This window comes from Manacus candei, unplaced genomic scaffold (genome assembly GCF_025592945.1).
Source record: "Manacus candei isolate 608988 ecotype Guabito, Panama unplaced genomic scaffold, ASM2559294v1 h1tg000014l, whole genome shotgun sequence".
NCBI lineage: Eukaryota > Metazoa > Chordata > Aves > Passeriformes > Pipridae > Manacus > Manacus candei.
The window spans coordinates 21,174,115-21,187,569 of NW_026138062.1; the positions used below are offsets into that span (position 1 = coordinate 21,174,115).

A 13,455-nucleotide genomic window follows, 5' to 3' on the forward strand; every position below is an offset into this window, starting at 1 on the left:
CCACTTTTGACATGGGTTTTATGAAACAGAGCTATGATCAGCTGTGATGCTCACTCTGCCTGAGCTGGGCCATGAAAACGAGACTTCAAATAAATCCTAAAACCTGGGCCCCAAATAAGACACTTTGGATCCTACTCCAGTAGACTTGGTTGAGATTCATTGTCTAACTCAGCTTGAAAGAACTTCCTTGGTCAGCAAGGATTTGGTGTCATCCTACACTGAGAGTACCTTTGCCCAGATGCTTAAATTGGTAGAACAAATCCATAAAATTCCACAAAAATTATTTTCAGGAGAATGGATAAACCTATATTTTCCACAGACTAGAAGTCTGGTTATTGAAAAGTAGCTAGAAAAGCTACACATTTCCAACAGCTATATTCCCTTAAGGCATAGTTTGGCCTTAGATTTGAACTATGAGTCTCTGTCTAAAATTAAACTAAGTCTGGCTCAAAACATTGCCTTCTCACTTGTTCCTAAGTTCCACCACAAATGAGTCTGGCAGAAAAGGTAATTTGAAGACAGTTCTGAAATCCATTTGCAAACTTCAGGGTAGGCAAATATTACCTCTTTTACCATCCTGTTTGAGGGAAGAAGATTTGCTTAAATCAATCTAAAATATTGCTTCATCTCATAAAGGGAAGACTGTGCAACACAGGCTGCTTTACTATTAAATAGAAAATTCAGTGAGATTCTTCCAGGTCCTCCTCTTTACTTATTTGTCATAGGCTAATAAAGAGAGGGTTTTTTCCCTTGGAGAATTTAGGGATTAGATAAACAAAGCACAACGCCACTGAGTCAGATGAGGACTTGCTTGTTAAATATTAACAAGCACTCAGCCTTTTCAAGTGTCTGCTTACTGATACCTCTGCCACAGGCTTCAGGGTTTGTTTTTGCAAGTTTTTTGCACATTACGTTAAGCAAGCCTGTTTGTGTGTGACCACTAGAGTCAGACTCCTTTGGCTCTCTCCTGGTACCTGATGGAAGGTGAGTTATTCTTGGGAAGGAGAAAAGGGGGTTTTGTTGTTGTTTGTTTTTTTTCTTCCTGAATGAGTCCACCAGAGTAGGCAGGAAGAGTCACCCAGACTCCCACTTATCCAGTTTATGCTATATGGGGCAGCAACACCTACTATGTAACCTGCTCGTGCCAGCATCCCATGCTGTGCCCAGCACACAGGACATGCAAACCTATTGTAACTCCAAGGTGGGGGTGTCCTGGTTTCAAATGCAAGGTGTTGACAAAAGGCTCAGATACCCCCAAACCTTCCACAGCCTTTCTTTAGACCTAACACCTAAGGTCAGCTTCACCTACGTGCATGCGAAGACGCAGTAACTGATCACAGACAAAAGGCTTAATTTCAAATCCAACTCATGGCGCTTTTCGGATTACTCCCCAATGGACTGTTTCTCTGTGTGTCCTCCTGCAGAACAGAAGCTTTGGTCTCCATACACAACCCATAAAAAACAGAGACGGTAAAAGAGAAACAAATTATGTCAGAATAGCTGAAGGCTCGATGGGAGCGCAAATGAGGCAAAAGTCACTATATTTGCATTTATTTTCATTAGTTCTCAGATTTGCAGGAGACCCAGCAAAATGTAATTTGATAGTAAACCCAGTTAGTTACAGTATCCAAGCAGAGTGAAAGTCCCCTCGAATTGGATGAAACTTGATGCTGCCAGCATACTGCTGAATCCCCTCCAGTGCATTTCCAAATCACATTCCTCCTTTACTCTGCTGAGTGCTGCCCAAAGAATCAACAGTAAATCAAGTAGACTGCAATATACTTCTTTTTTATAATGCATCTATAAATTTCATGGAACTATGGATTTCTTCTTATGAAATTTAATTTGAGTCACTTGGGGAAACATTTCCATATTGAAAGGAGCTCCCGGCTTTCATTGTACTTATACTTTGTTCTTACTGAATTGCACATGCTGTGATTTAAAGGGACACAGTCAAGGTAAAGCCTGCCTGCACAAAAGCAATTGGGTCCATTTCCACTTGGCAGATAAAAAGCAGACAGTTGCTGAGTTTAGCAATCTCATCTCCACCAGCCACTTGAGGATGGGCACAGTGAACACAGGCTTGTGAGTGATGCTGGCTTTTCTGCCTCCAAGATTGCTGTGTCATGGGAAGAACAAGGCAATAGCTTGGTTGTCATTTCCAGCAGGCTGACTCATGGAGAGATCTGCCCCTGACCTCTCTCCATCCCAAGGAGCACCAGCACTAACCTCTGCATTCCCATCTCTGGATTTCTGTGAATAGGGCTTTTTGAAAATGTGTGGGTCTGAATAAAATAATGGGTGCACAGCGTAAATTGGGTAGGACCTTCACAGCACCAAAACTGATGAGAAACAGCTTTTTTTTTTTTTTTTTTAAATAAGACCATTCCATATGATTACTGGATTCCCCAAGCATTTTCTGACAAGCTCTGCTCCCATGCTGTTTTGCAATACACACAATCTAGGTGCAAATGAGTCAAATTTTGCTGTTAGCAAAACAGAGAGAAGATGGTAGTGTGACAGTTTTCAGCTTATGGTTCATAAATTAATATCACACAGTCTGCAAAAAGTAGTTAAGAAATGTGGCTGGACTGCCAATGGAATCCAGTTCAGTGTGCATAAATTCAACACAAAATGTTAAGAGGGCAAAAAATTAGAAATTACTGGAAACATCAGAATTGGAGAATGAAAAGGGGATACAAAGTAGGAAGTAGGACAGAGGCCTATATTTAAAAGTCACTGAAAGAAAATAAATTCAGGAAAAATCCCTGACTTAGGCTTGAATATCAATCCAGTTTTCTTTAAAGGAAGAAAAAGGCACTACTTGGTTCCTAAAGTAAATATAGACATAGATGGTTACTAACGTAACAGAAAAGGAAATCAGAAGTTTGTAAATGCAAGAAGAACAGAATGAGGAAGAGATGGTGGTTAAGAAAAAATTTATCTGGTTTGACCAACTTGATCTCTTGATGTGTCTGTCTTTATGGTGGTTGGTCCTGGACATGGACATATATCACAGCTCACAGCTTTCTGAGACCAAAGGTAACACGCCAGAAGTTTCCCAAAACACCCTCTAAGGCCTGAGGTTGCTGCTGTTGTTGCACATCGATGGCAAAGACTTCACAAAGCTTGTCACGCTGTCTGGTACCTGCTCTGCAAGCAGAACCACTGAACAGAGATGCTGTTTCACATGAAAGTATTTAAATATCGTTATGCACAGATGTAAATTGAGGGGTCTCTGGGGAACACACTGACATGAACCAGTTTTCCAGTCCTGAGAAATATAGGCATTGAATCCTATAGTGACAGGATGGAAGCAGAGCCCACAGGAACCTGGGGCAAAGAGGAGGGCGAGCAGGAGAGAGCCATGACTTGGGCTGAACAGGAGACCTCAATTTCTGTCACTGCACAGAGACCAAACCAGCCACACTCTGTGGCTCACAGAAATTGATGAAATCCAAGAGCAGCTGGTGGAGAAAACTGTTTGAATCCCCTTCCTCACACTTTTCTACATGAAGCCCTAAGGAATAAGGCATCATCAGGAAAGGCACTGCAAAGAAAAAGGTTAAAGTAATACAGCAGTTACCTTGACTGGCTTTTCTAAGAACTGGTTAGAGAATAGTTCTTAAAAAAATCTCTCCGAAGAAATTTTTGGGAGAGTCTGCTAGTGTCACAATAGTGTCATGAGGAAGATAGTTGCCTCTGGCCTTTTATCCTTCTCTTATCACCCAATTGAAAGTTAGATTCCAGTGCCATTCTCTCTGATTTCTCACCACCGAGAAAGCTCTACTGCGCTTTTTGCAACTGTCTTCATAAATAGGTTATCACAAGAAATTGGTGAGCTGCCTTCATGAACATCCTAGAAATGATTTTGTATAGCCCCTGTGATAAGTGTCACACAGTCTAGGAATACCTAATCTAGAAAATGTCTTGAGATCCCTTCCATTGTTCCATTCCCTGGTTCCTGTGAAAAAATGGCACACATCCACATACCTGAAAACATGTCCAGCTACCTACAGAGTCTTTTTCTTTTTTCCAAGAAGGGCTTGACTATTTTTATTTTATGAACATTTCCAATATCTTATTATTACTTTCTAAAAATCTAGTTAAAAACAGAGAGATATGGTTTCTATGAAGCAGATATGGGATTGCCAGTACAACCTTGCTTTGACACAGTTTTGGGTATCTGGAATTATTTGCTAAGTAAAAGAATTTTACTGTTATACAACACATTAAATATTCCCTTAAGAAACCCTTTAACCGAGGAAATGCATTTGTCTCAGGGTGGAATTGGTTTATGGGCTAAATCATCATACATGTTAACTAGAGTTTGAAGTGGCAAAGATTTGTAACACACAGAACATTGTTTATAACTGGTAGAGCTGGTTTACAGCTTGCTCTGGGTCACAGATTATCCTTCCACCTACCTAACATCTGTGCATCTATTACTTGCATGCTGGTTAAATATTATTTGAAAGTATTGCAGCATAAATAAAATTAGCAGTGGGTGAAATGAAATGAATATAAATGGGCTTCTCAGTTTCAAATCTTAACAGTAGTTTAAAAGGATTTTAACAAAAACTACTTGATATAACCTTATTTCTCAGTCATCTACAGAATATTGTGTTTTCTCACAGGAGTGGGATTCACAGGTCATACTCAAATGAAGGGATCCACCTAGCTAATTTTGTGACTTTCCACTTCTGACTTAGTATTTATATCATTGGCAGAAGAGATAATTGAAAAATGTCTCAATGTCGAATGTGTTAATTAACATAATGCCAATATGACCACCTGGGCGGTGGCAGAGGATCTGGTCCTTTCTGCAAATTACCGCTGAAGTTCCTGGGAACCTGGAGGTATGAGTAGGTCAGAACCAAACTGTAAACTCCACAGCAGTTTTCTTTATCATTCAGGAAGTCTGCTTCTAAACCGTACAAAAGCAAGCCCTGAGCCTGTTGTTTATGTTCCCTTCCTTTCCACGGCATAAAGGGTTTCAGTGCACATGTTCCTTTCTGCTCTGGACGCAGTGGCGTTATGAGTGTTTACAAGTGGGCTTCCTTAGTATGCATACTGCAGCACCCAGCACAACTCCCAGATTTTTGTATTGCAATGCAATCCACACGTAGTTGACTTCAGAGAAGTCTTGTATGTCTTTCCATCTTGCGGCTCTCCCAGGTCTGCAATGGAAGCAGCTCTCACTGTGTGTAAAGAACTGGCAAGATCAAGGTGTGAGGCAACATTTCTCTCAGGCCTGCCACGATTGCCTTTCCAAAAAGATTTTAGGCAGCCATGTCATGCCACGCCTGCACTTCCTGTGTGCAGTGATCTGATGCACACTTTCATTAAATGCCAAAGCACAACTGCAGACAATAGGTGAGGTGACCACTTCCCTGCAGACAGGCTGGTCACTATCTCAGGGCTTCCCCTCATAGCACGTGGATCGTTCTCTCAGAGAACCTCAGGAGATTGTCAAAACAGGGGCAGCAGTAAATTCAAACCAGAAATGTAACAACTTGATTCTTCTGCCAGTCATCATGAGAGGAGACCCCTCTGGGGCTTTCTGCTATGGAGAGGAATGGCTGTGCAAATGTTTGTGAGAAAGAGGAGGCAGGAAGGAGATATGGCCCATTTTAGGAAGAGAGATAAGAAACATTTCAGGCAGTTGAGCCCAAAAAGCTGTAGGGGAGGAAGGAAGAGAACACAGAAATTAATCTTGGGCCATTGAGATAAGAGTCATGGTTTTAGAAAACATAATTTTTATTTATTCTTCAGAGCTTTAAGACTGGGAACAAAATGTGATATATGGTTTTACTCTTCTGACTTTTAATTTCATGCAGTCATTTGCAGTTAGACCAGTTGAGTGAAGAAAAGTTGTGCTGCTACTTGCATAATCTTGTAACTCTGCCCAGGATAGGTACAAATGGAAAGCACACGAGGTACAAGAAAGAAAGAAGTCAAGTCTACATAATACAAACTGCTCTTGAGGAAAACCACACACACAGATTAAGCCCAGCTAAGGATTAAATGTAATTTAACCACCACAAAAAAACCCCACACCAAACCAAATCAAACCAAACCAAACCAAACCAAACCAAACCAACAACAAAACCCCCACACCTCTGTCTTTCCACAGGCTGCTTTCTTCAAGTAGAAATTGCTAACCACTTTGTTTGACCTCCACATCACTAGATTTTATTCTACTCAGGCCTGATCTGCCAGGATGCCACCTGAGTTGATGTTCTCAGGATAATCACAAATTCTGACAATGTATTATTTTGAAAGATCTGAAGCACTTGCAGAAATACAACTTGCCACTTGCACCTGCCCAGATCCAGCTTAGGGACATTATTAAAATAATTGCATATCCTTTAAGACAATTTTTATGCAAGTGTATGAGCATGTAATATCTGCAAATATCAAGAACATTTTTTTGCCCACTCTCTTTGAATGATGCACAATTAGGTCTGCCTGCCTTAGTTTCAGTGTTGATCTCACATAATGATTTGCAATTGATAGTGCCTTAATTTTATGTCCCCATACCTTTTTGAGTTAGTGAAAATAAGGAACTGACTCCAGCAGTTCACTTATCACCTCACTAACTCCTGTTTAGTCCCATTTCAGTGAGAGTTATACCTGAGTACCAACCTGGGCTAAGCACCCTCAAAGTCAGGTCTTCAAAGCTCACTGGCAAAGACAGGACTTGCTGGGATGCTCAAATGTTTCTACCCTGGGAAGGAACTTCAAAGAGGCTTAAAGTGAGATTTGGGTATCTTTGAGGATCTCCTCTGCTCCTTGCATCCCTATAGAATCTGCTATAGGGCAGACTAGAAGCAACAAAGGGCTTGAACTATACCTATTCCCACTATTTCTGTAACAAGAAGACTATTTTCCTTCCTGTTGTTCAAACCTCCATATGGTTTGCTGCAGTAGCTTTCTCCTTTGGTTAAATGGGTGATTAGAAGTACATACAAATGAGGACACATTTTGAAATGCAGTGATTTTTTTCCAGTGGAATTGTTATAATTTTTACCCCTAAAGGAAGTTGTTGGTAATTTTTGGCCATCTTCATAATCAGTAGACAGAGTGCCACCTGCAAATAACTACCTGTTCTGCATAATTAAGTTTTTAACTTTATAGATACTGACAAAAAGTTTTGTGAAATGCCAGAATGAATTCCATTCTCGTGGGGGAATGGAAATAGGAACATGGAAATATTTGTACCACATTTGAGTACTTTTGGGTGGATGGATGGATAGATAAATCAATAGGCACATAAACAACAACAGACAAAGATATACAGTTCACTGGAGTTTACAGTTCTCTGGAAAAGTAAGTCTTGCATAATAGCTCTGAGTTTGCACACAACAGCACACTGCACTATTATGTCCTATGCATGTGGCAGGTATATCAGTCCTGAACACAGCAGAGCGCTACAGCATATGAGCCACAAAATCACAGTTTGCCACTCTATCCAGCTTTTTCATCTGGTGGGGCAGCTGCTCATCTGATTGCTGGCAACCATTCCCTGTTTGTCACAGCTAAAATGTTAACAGCAATGGCTTTCCAGATGAATTTTGGAGTGTTTTCTATTTTGAGAGGTGCAGAATTTCTGTGTAATGATTCCTTTGAGGTAGGGGGCTTTACAGATAAAATAGCAGTTCTGAAGCCTCAGTAGACCTGTATCCTGTTCCTAGTCACCCCATGCTAAAGGGATTATGCATTATCCCCACTGCACAGTGATATTTTGCAATTTAATTCTCTCTTCTTGGGCAATCTCACAAGGGATGGCATGTTGGTTTGCAAGATCCCAAAGATTGCTCCTATATACATAGGTGCTTCCCTTTATTGAAGTATCCATCTGTAATTTCTAATGTTTTTTCGACTTCAAACATACTTGCTAAGTAGATAAAATTTACCCACACTAATTTATATAAGATAGACCATCCACAAGCAACTCCGCAAGGTCATTCTGAAAGATTTTATTCATCCAGAAAGAAAATCATGATTTCTCAAACTCTGTTTAAATTGGCCAGTGGAATAGCATGGGGGATACTGTGGGATCGTATTCCTTTGGAAGTGCAGATAAGAGACTTTTCAAACTGTCAGAGCTTTTGTCCAGCCCACACACCCACTGGGGACACCAAACCCTGAAGGGGGTGGGTAGCATATGCCTGTGTCTCATTTCAGCACAGAGTGGGAGCACACACCTCAGAAATGCTCTTGGGTACCCCAATATAGAAATAGATTGAATTTCTTACCAACATCATTCCTTCTCCCTCACACTCATTTCTGTAAGGAGAGACATCTCAAATTCAACAGGAATATATTTTTTTCTGGTTTGATTTTCTATTAAACAACAGATATGCTGTGGTGCTTGCCTGAGACCTACAGCTACAGACTCACGGGTTAATGTATAACCAGTATATTCCTGAAGTATTTAAGTTGCTATTTCCCTTCACTTTGCCAAGGTAATGAGGTGTTTGATGAAGGGAGTTCAGCTGCAGAACTGCAAATGTACATTCTGTAAGCTAGAGAGAAACCACAACAAGCTCTTGCATTTAATATTCTGATAAACTGGGCATTTCTGCACCTTACAGCAGGCAGTGACACAATGCACCCTTGTTAGTCTGAACAGAAAGTCCTCCTTCAGAAATGGAGTCTAGGCCTGTTACAGAAAATTTGATTTGCTCCACTAATTCAAAACACACAAAAAAAAATAAATCCAAAGGATGCTCTGGAAGTAGAGGTTATCTGCTGATCTGTTCAGATAAGTGAAGCATAACTCATCAATGTGAGGAGGTAATGGAACAAGTTGCTGCCAGTGTGCTGTGCTGGTTAGTTAGATTAAAAGAGCATATCTGGTGATGATTGTCTTCTGTTTTTTGGTTGTTTGTTTGTTTTTTCTTTTTTCCCTTTCTGAGAAACATATCAAGAAAGTGTATTAGAACAGTTCAAAATCACTGATGGGTTTTGTTATCTATTGCCTGGTGTCAAATTGCTGATAACTTCAAGACCTTCTTTCTTTTTCAAGACTTTGAACAATCTAAATAAGGTTTCTTGGAAGTAAATCAATACTTGATATCACCTCTGAACAGCATACTGGCCAGACATTCTGCCAGCCTTATTGAGACATGGTTTGAAGTCATTGGTGTCAGAGTTTAGGCTCTCACCTTTTTGCTTCTGCGTTTTCTTTGTAGAGAAGATTTTCTTGTTGCAGTTAAAGCTTCATACCTTTCCTTCATGGGGCACAGCTGCTGAATGGCAGCACATAGGCACTCCACTCCAGAGGAGTGTTGTGGTCGACTCTGATTTTGTTAACCCTTGCTGCTGGTCTGGATGGGCGGGGGGCTGAGACAGGTTGACTGCAGTTTTCTAGCCATCTTCAGGAACAGTTCATTGCACTTTGTCTCTCCTTTGTCCTTTATTCCCCAGTAGTATACACAGAAAAATGAGAATGCAGTAGACTTTCAAATAGTGTTACTCAGTCAGGAGGGGAAAGGCACTCTGTGAGTTGTTGAGGAGGTACTACCCAAAGGCAATTATTCCTCTGCTTTTAGTTGCCCCTAGTAAACACTTCTCCAGGATGGGCAGTCATTTTAGTAAAGATTATTGACCTTTTTTTTTTAATGATTAATTCAGAACCTGACAAGGCTGAAGTAAATTCTCTGAAGGCTTGAAACTGTTTAGTCTGAATTTTAAGGGAAACAAAATTGCACTTCTGAGCATTTAGCTCACAGGTAAGTCATAGGACTCTTGCTTTGAAATGATGCTGAAATAGAAGGATTAGCTAAAGCCTCCAAAGTCTGGTGGTTTAGTTAAAAAACTAAGAAAGCACAGAGGGCTTGATAGTGATCTCTCTATGCTACTTGGCCCTTTTTTGTTGCAAGAAGGGACAAAAAAGGGCCAAACCCTTGATGTTTTCTATTTGAAGTTTCTTTGGGAAGAACCCTCAGTAAGGAACCACCCACCAGAGAGAAGATATCATTCTGCTGTATGTGCAGAATCAACCCAGCTCCAAGCCCCTCCAAAGCCTAGGTCCACCTCACACCAGCATTTGGACATCTCAGCCTCCAGATGCACTAGCACCCAAGGAACTTCTCCCAAGAACAGCAGGAGACTCTCTGCCCCCTCATATTGATTTTATGAAATCACAAGGAGATTTTCCCACTATCAGCTGATGATGTTGTTGGCAAGGGCTTTTTCTGCAGTGCTGTGAAGGTAGAGGAACATGATATTTAGGAGGCTGTATTATGCTTGCAGACATAAAGAAAGGGTTCATTCAGATACTCAGTATCAGAGTCAAACATTCAATCTGGCTGTTCTTTGCCAGATCAAACTGAGCTGTTTCAGCTGGGACAGATTGGAACTGAAATGTGTCTTCAGGCAGAATGGGGGAAAAATAATCATCCTGATGACGTAATTGAGGAAAATCAGGGTCACAAGCCTGGTTGGTGATCACTGTCAGACAGAGGTTATCCATAATATTTCTTGGCCACATCCACAAAAGTGCTGCAGGGAATAAGTTTCCTCCCCTTGGTGCACCCAGGGAACAAGGCATTGATGCATTTAGGATTAAACACTTTTAACCCTGTGCTGTCCTATACATGGTCCTAGGAAGACACTCTTCCAAGAAGCAAGTCTGTTGAAATTCTAGTGTAATTTATGGGGTGGGGATGCACTAGACTCCAACTGCTATTCTTGTCCTTACATGATTCACCAATTTTAATACCTAGTTCAATTGACTAAATTTGGCATGTCAATTTAAAACCCCAGTGGCTGCGGAGGAGAGTGAGAGACCTCCAGAAGGTAACCTCCACTGACATCTCCCACCATTGAAGACAGCAGGAACTGTGCCCCTTCACGCACTGCTCGTGTCCCCCTGCAGTGTAGGGCTTGGACAGAGAAATCTGCACCTGGGTTTTTCCTCATCCTCATCTTTTTCTGTGGTACATATGCAAGTCGAACCTGGCTGTTCTAAAGCCCTGATGGTGAAAGATGCAATGTACTCTTGCTGCTATAGCACCTTACACTGAATGTAACAGCTCAACACAGAGAGGTCTCTGAAAAAATGCATCTCTTCTCTCATGGCAAATGAGATTTGTAAAGCGAGTGAGCATGAACTGGAATTTTTCTGTTAAATACAGCATCAAAGTCTTTTGTTAGAAGCTAAATGGATAAAAACAGTGCATGAAATTGAAGTTGATAATTAGCTAGTCAGTCTCAGTGAGGAGCTCTAACTGCTTTGACCTTTGGGCTTTGTGCAAGGGTCGAGAGGAGAAGCACATCTCCCCAGCTGAGCAGCACAACTCACATGGTTTTACCTGAGGATATGACAATGCAGTGAGCTAAGCCTTGGCAAAAAAACCCCCAAAATTGCAAATCAAAGTTAATGTATAGAAGAGATTGGTCCTAAGCTGCGTGCTAGAAAATTAATGTGAAGAGCTAATGCCCTCAGAGATGCTCACAGTCTTGTCAGCAGAGTCCCAGCATGCCACTCAGGATATGTAAGGGTTGCCAAAAGTGGGGTGAGGTTTTCCAAGTCTTTGTTATTGGAAAGACAGCACTGATCTATCTTTCAAAATCTTAATTTCACATGCCTGGAAGCACAGATATTTCTCAGGCCACTACTGTTATTTGATGCTTCTCTAAAGAGAAGTGCATCACCGCTAATGTTGTGGCCTTTGCCCGTGGCCCCTGAAGCCAGTGGAAAGTCTTCCAGAGGACTTTTGCTCTGTCTTCCAGTGAGGGATAGGAACCCTGAACGGAGAAAGGTCTTTTCTCTGCAATTCAAAGATTCACAGAGTTTAGGATTAAGAGGAACCATTAGATTATATAGTTGGGCCACCTGTGCACCATATACACCAATTCACCCATATACATTGGCACTGGGGTCAGGAACCTCAGAACATTTCTCTTAGATGTTTCTTCACATCCCATGTTGCAACGAGATAGAAGCATTTTCTACTGACTCTGTTTAGTTGCATGCTCTAGTACAGTCGCTTCCCAGTCCTTTCTTTGATAAACTTTCAATCTGACATTTTTCCCAGCCCTTGAATAATTTTTTATTTTTTTTTTCTTTATTGTCTCTTCCCTAATGAAATCAATGCTGAAGTTGTGACTACCAGCACCAGATATACTTTTACAATGGTGAACCATATTTCTTATTCATCACTCACCTGTTTATGCAAGCAAGAACTACTTTTTTAACTTTCCTTCCCATACACTTGCAATGAGAGCTCATCGCTGCTTCCAAGAGACTGTCCTCTGTTTCTCAGGTGGGCTCTGTGTTTCTTGTAACTAAATTTTGCTGAGTTTTGCTCTTGGCTTCTATTCTAATGTTTTTTGTTTTAAGAAGCCTGGTATACCAGAAAAACCTGCAGATAAATCTGCTGTGATTTACCTTGGCACCAAAATTTGTGCCAGCCATTAATTTTTATCTGTAGTGATTCCATAGCTATTTCTGGTCTGATCACAAGAGTCTCAATTTAAGGTTCAAAAAAACATCCTTTGGGTTTTTCCTACAAAGTTACCCAGGAATAGCTAACAGAAATTCACACACTAATCTTAATCTATGATAAATATATCATCAAGTCAAACAGTCTGCAAAGCCAGCCGAGGTGGATGTTTTTTCCTGCAGTGTTGTGTCAGGATACAATGGGCAAGCAAAAGAACAGTAGAAGGACAAAAGTGTGAGTGGGAACCAGCCCAGCCCCCTGTCACTAGCATGCCTCAGATGCATTGTAATCTGCACTCCCCCTGTAATGCAGTGAGTAGGAGAGGCAGGGAAGCTTTTAAAATAACTTTCATTGCAGTTACAAATATGATGTGTTTGTCCATTTCCCAACCAAGTCACAGTTGCTATCTGGCACATAAAATCATGTAGAAAGCAGAGGAAGGAAAAAGGTAGCAGGCTGCTACCAGGCAGTGCTGACAGTATATACTGGTATGTGTGTACAAAGGAGTGAATCTGAGTCACGTGAATAAAACTGGGGTAAGCAAAACCATCACTAGCTGAACAAACGAACCTAACATGGTGTAAAGCACCCTGATCACCTGCTGTAACTAAGCTAAAAAAAACCCCAAAAACCAAAAAAATCCTAGTTGTACCTAATTGAGATGTTGCATGAAAAATTTCACAAATGTCTTCTGAAATGGCATACTTGCTTTCCTATTTTTGTTGGATATACTGATATTCTCAAGACTACAGTTTTCTTTCTCATGGCTACTCCACTGTAGTTGGCTTCTAGTAGCTGGCCTTTCAGTCATTTTTTTCAGAAAAGCTCTCTCCTTCTCGGAAAGCAGAAACTTTTGTTATTTGAACTTTGAATCACGTCTCATTTTGTTCAGATGCTCAGATTTCTCTCTGCATTGGCAAGAAATATTTAAATCACTAGCCACATCAGAGAGATGTGCCTCCTTTATGATGTCTTGACTTTGAATACTAGCTCCATT

The 13,455-nt window shown here is 40.9% G+C and overlaps 1 long non-coding RNA gene across 2 annotated transcripts in view; it reads left to right on the plus strand.

Annotated features, from left to right (window-relative positions):
- Nucleotides 1-650: 650 nt before the first annotated feature.
- The window catches only part of LOC127467144 (uncharacterized), a 28,403-nt gene continuing 15,598 nt past the window's right edge, over nt 651-13,455 (plus strand). For both annotated transcript variants that reach the window (XR_007902984.1, XR_007902985.1), the window contains exon 1: nt 651-984. This is a non-coding gene — a long non-coding RNA (uncharacterized LOC127467144). The remainder of the gene's footprint in view (nt 985-13,455) is intronic.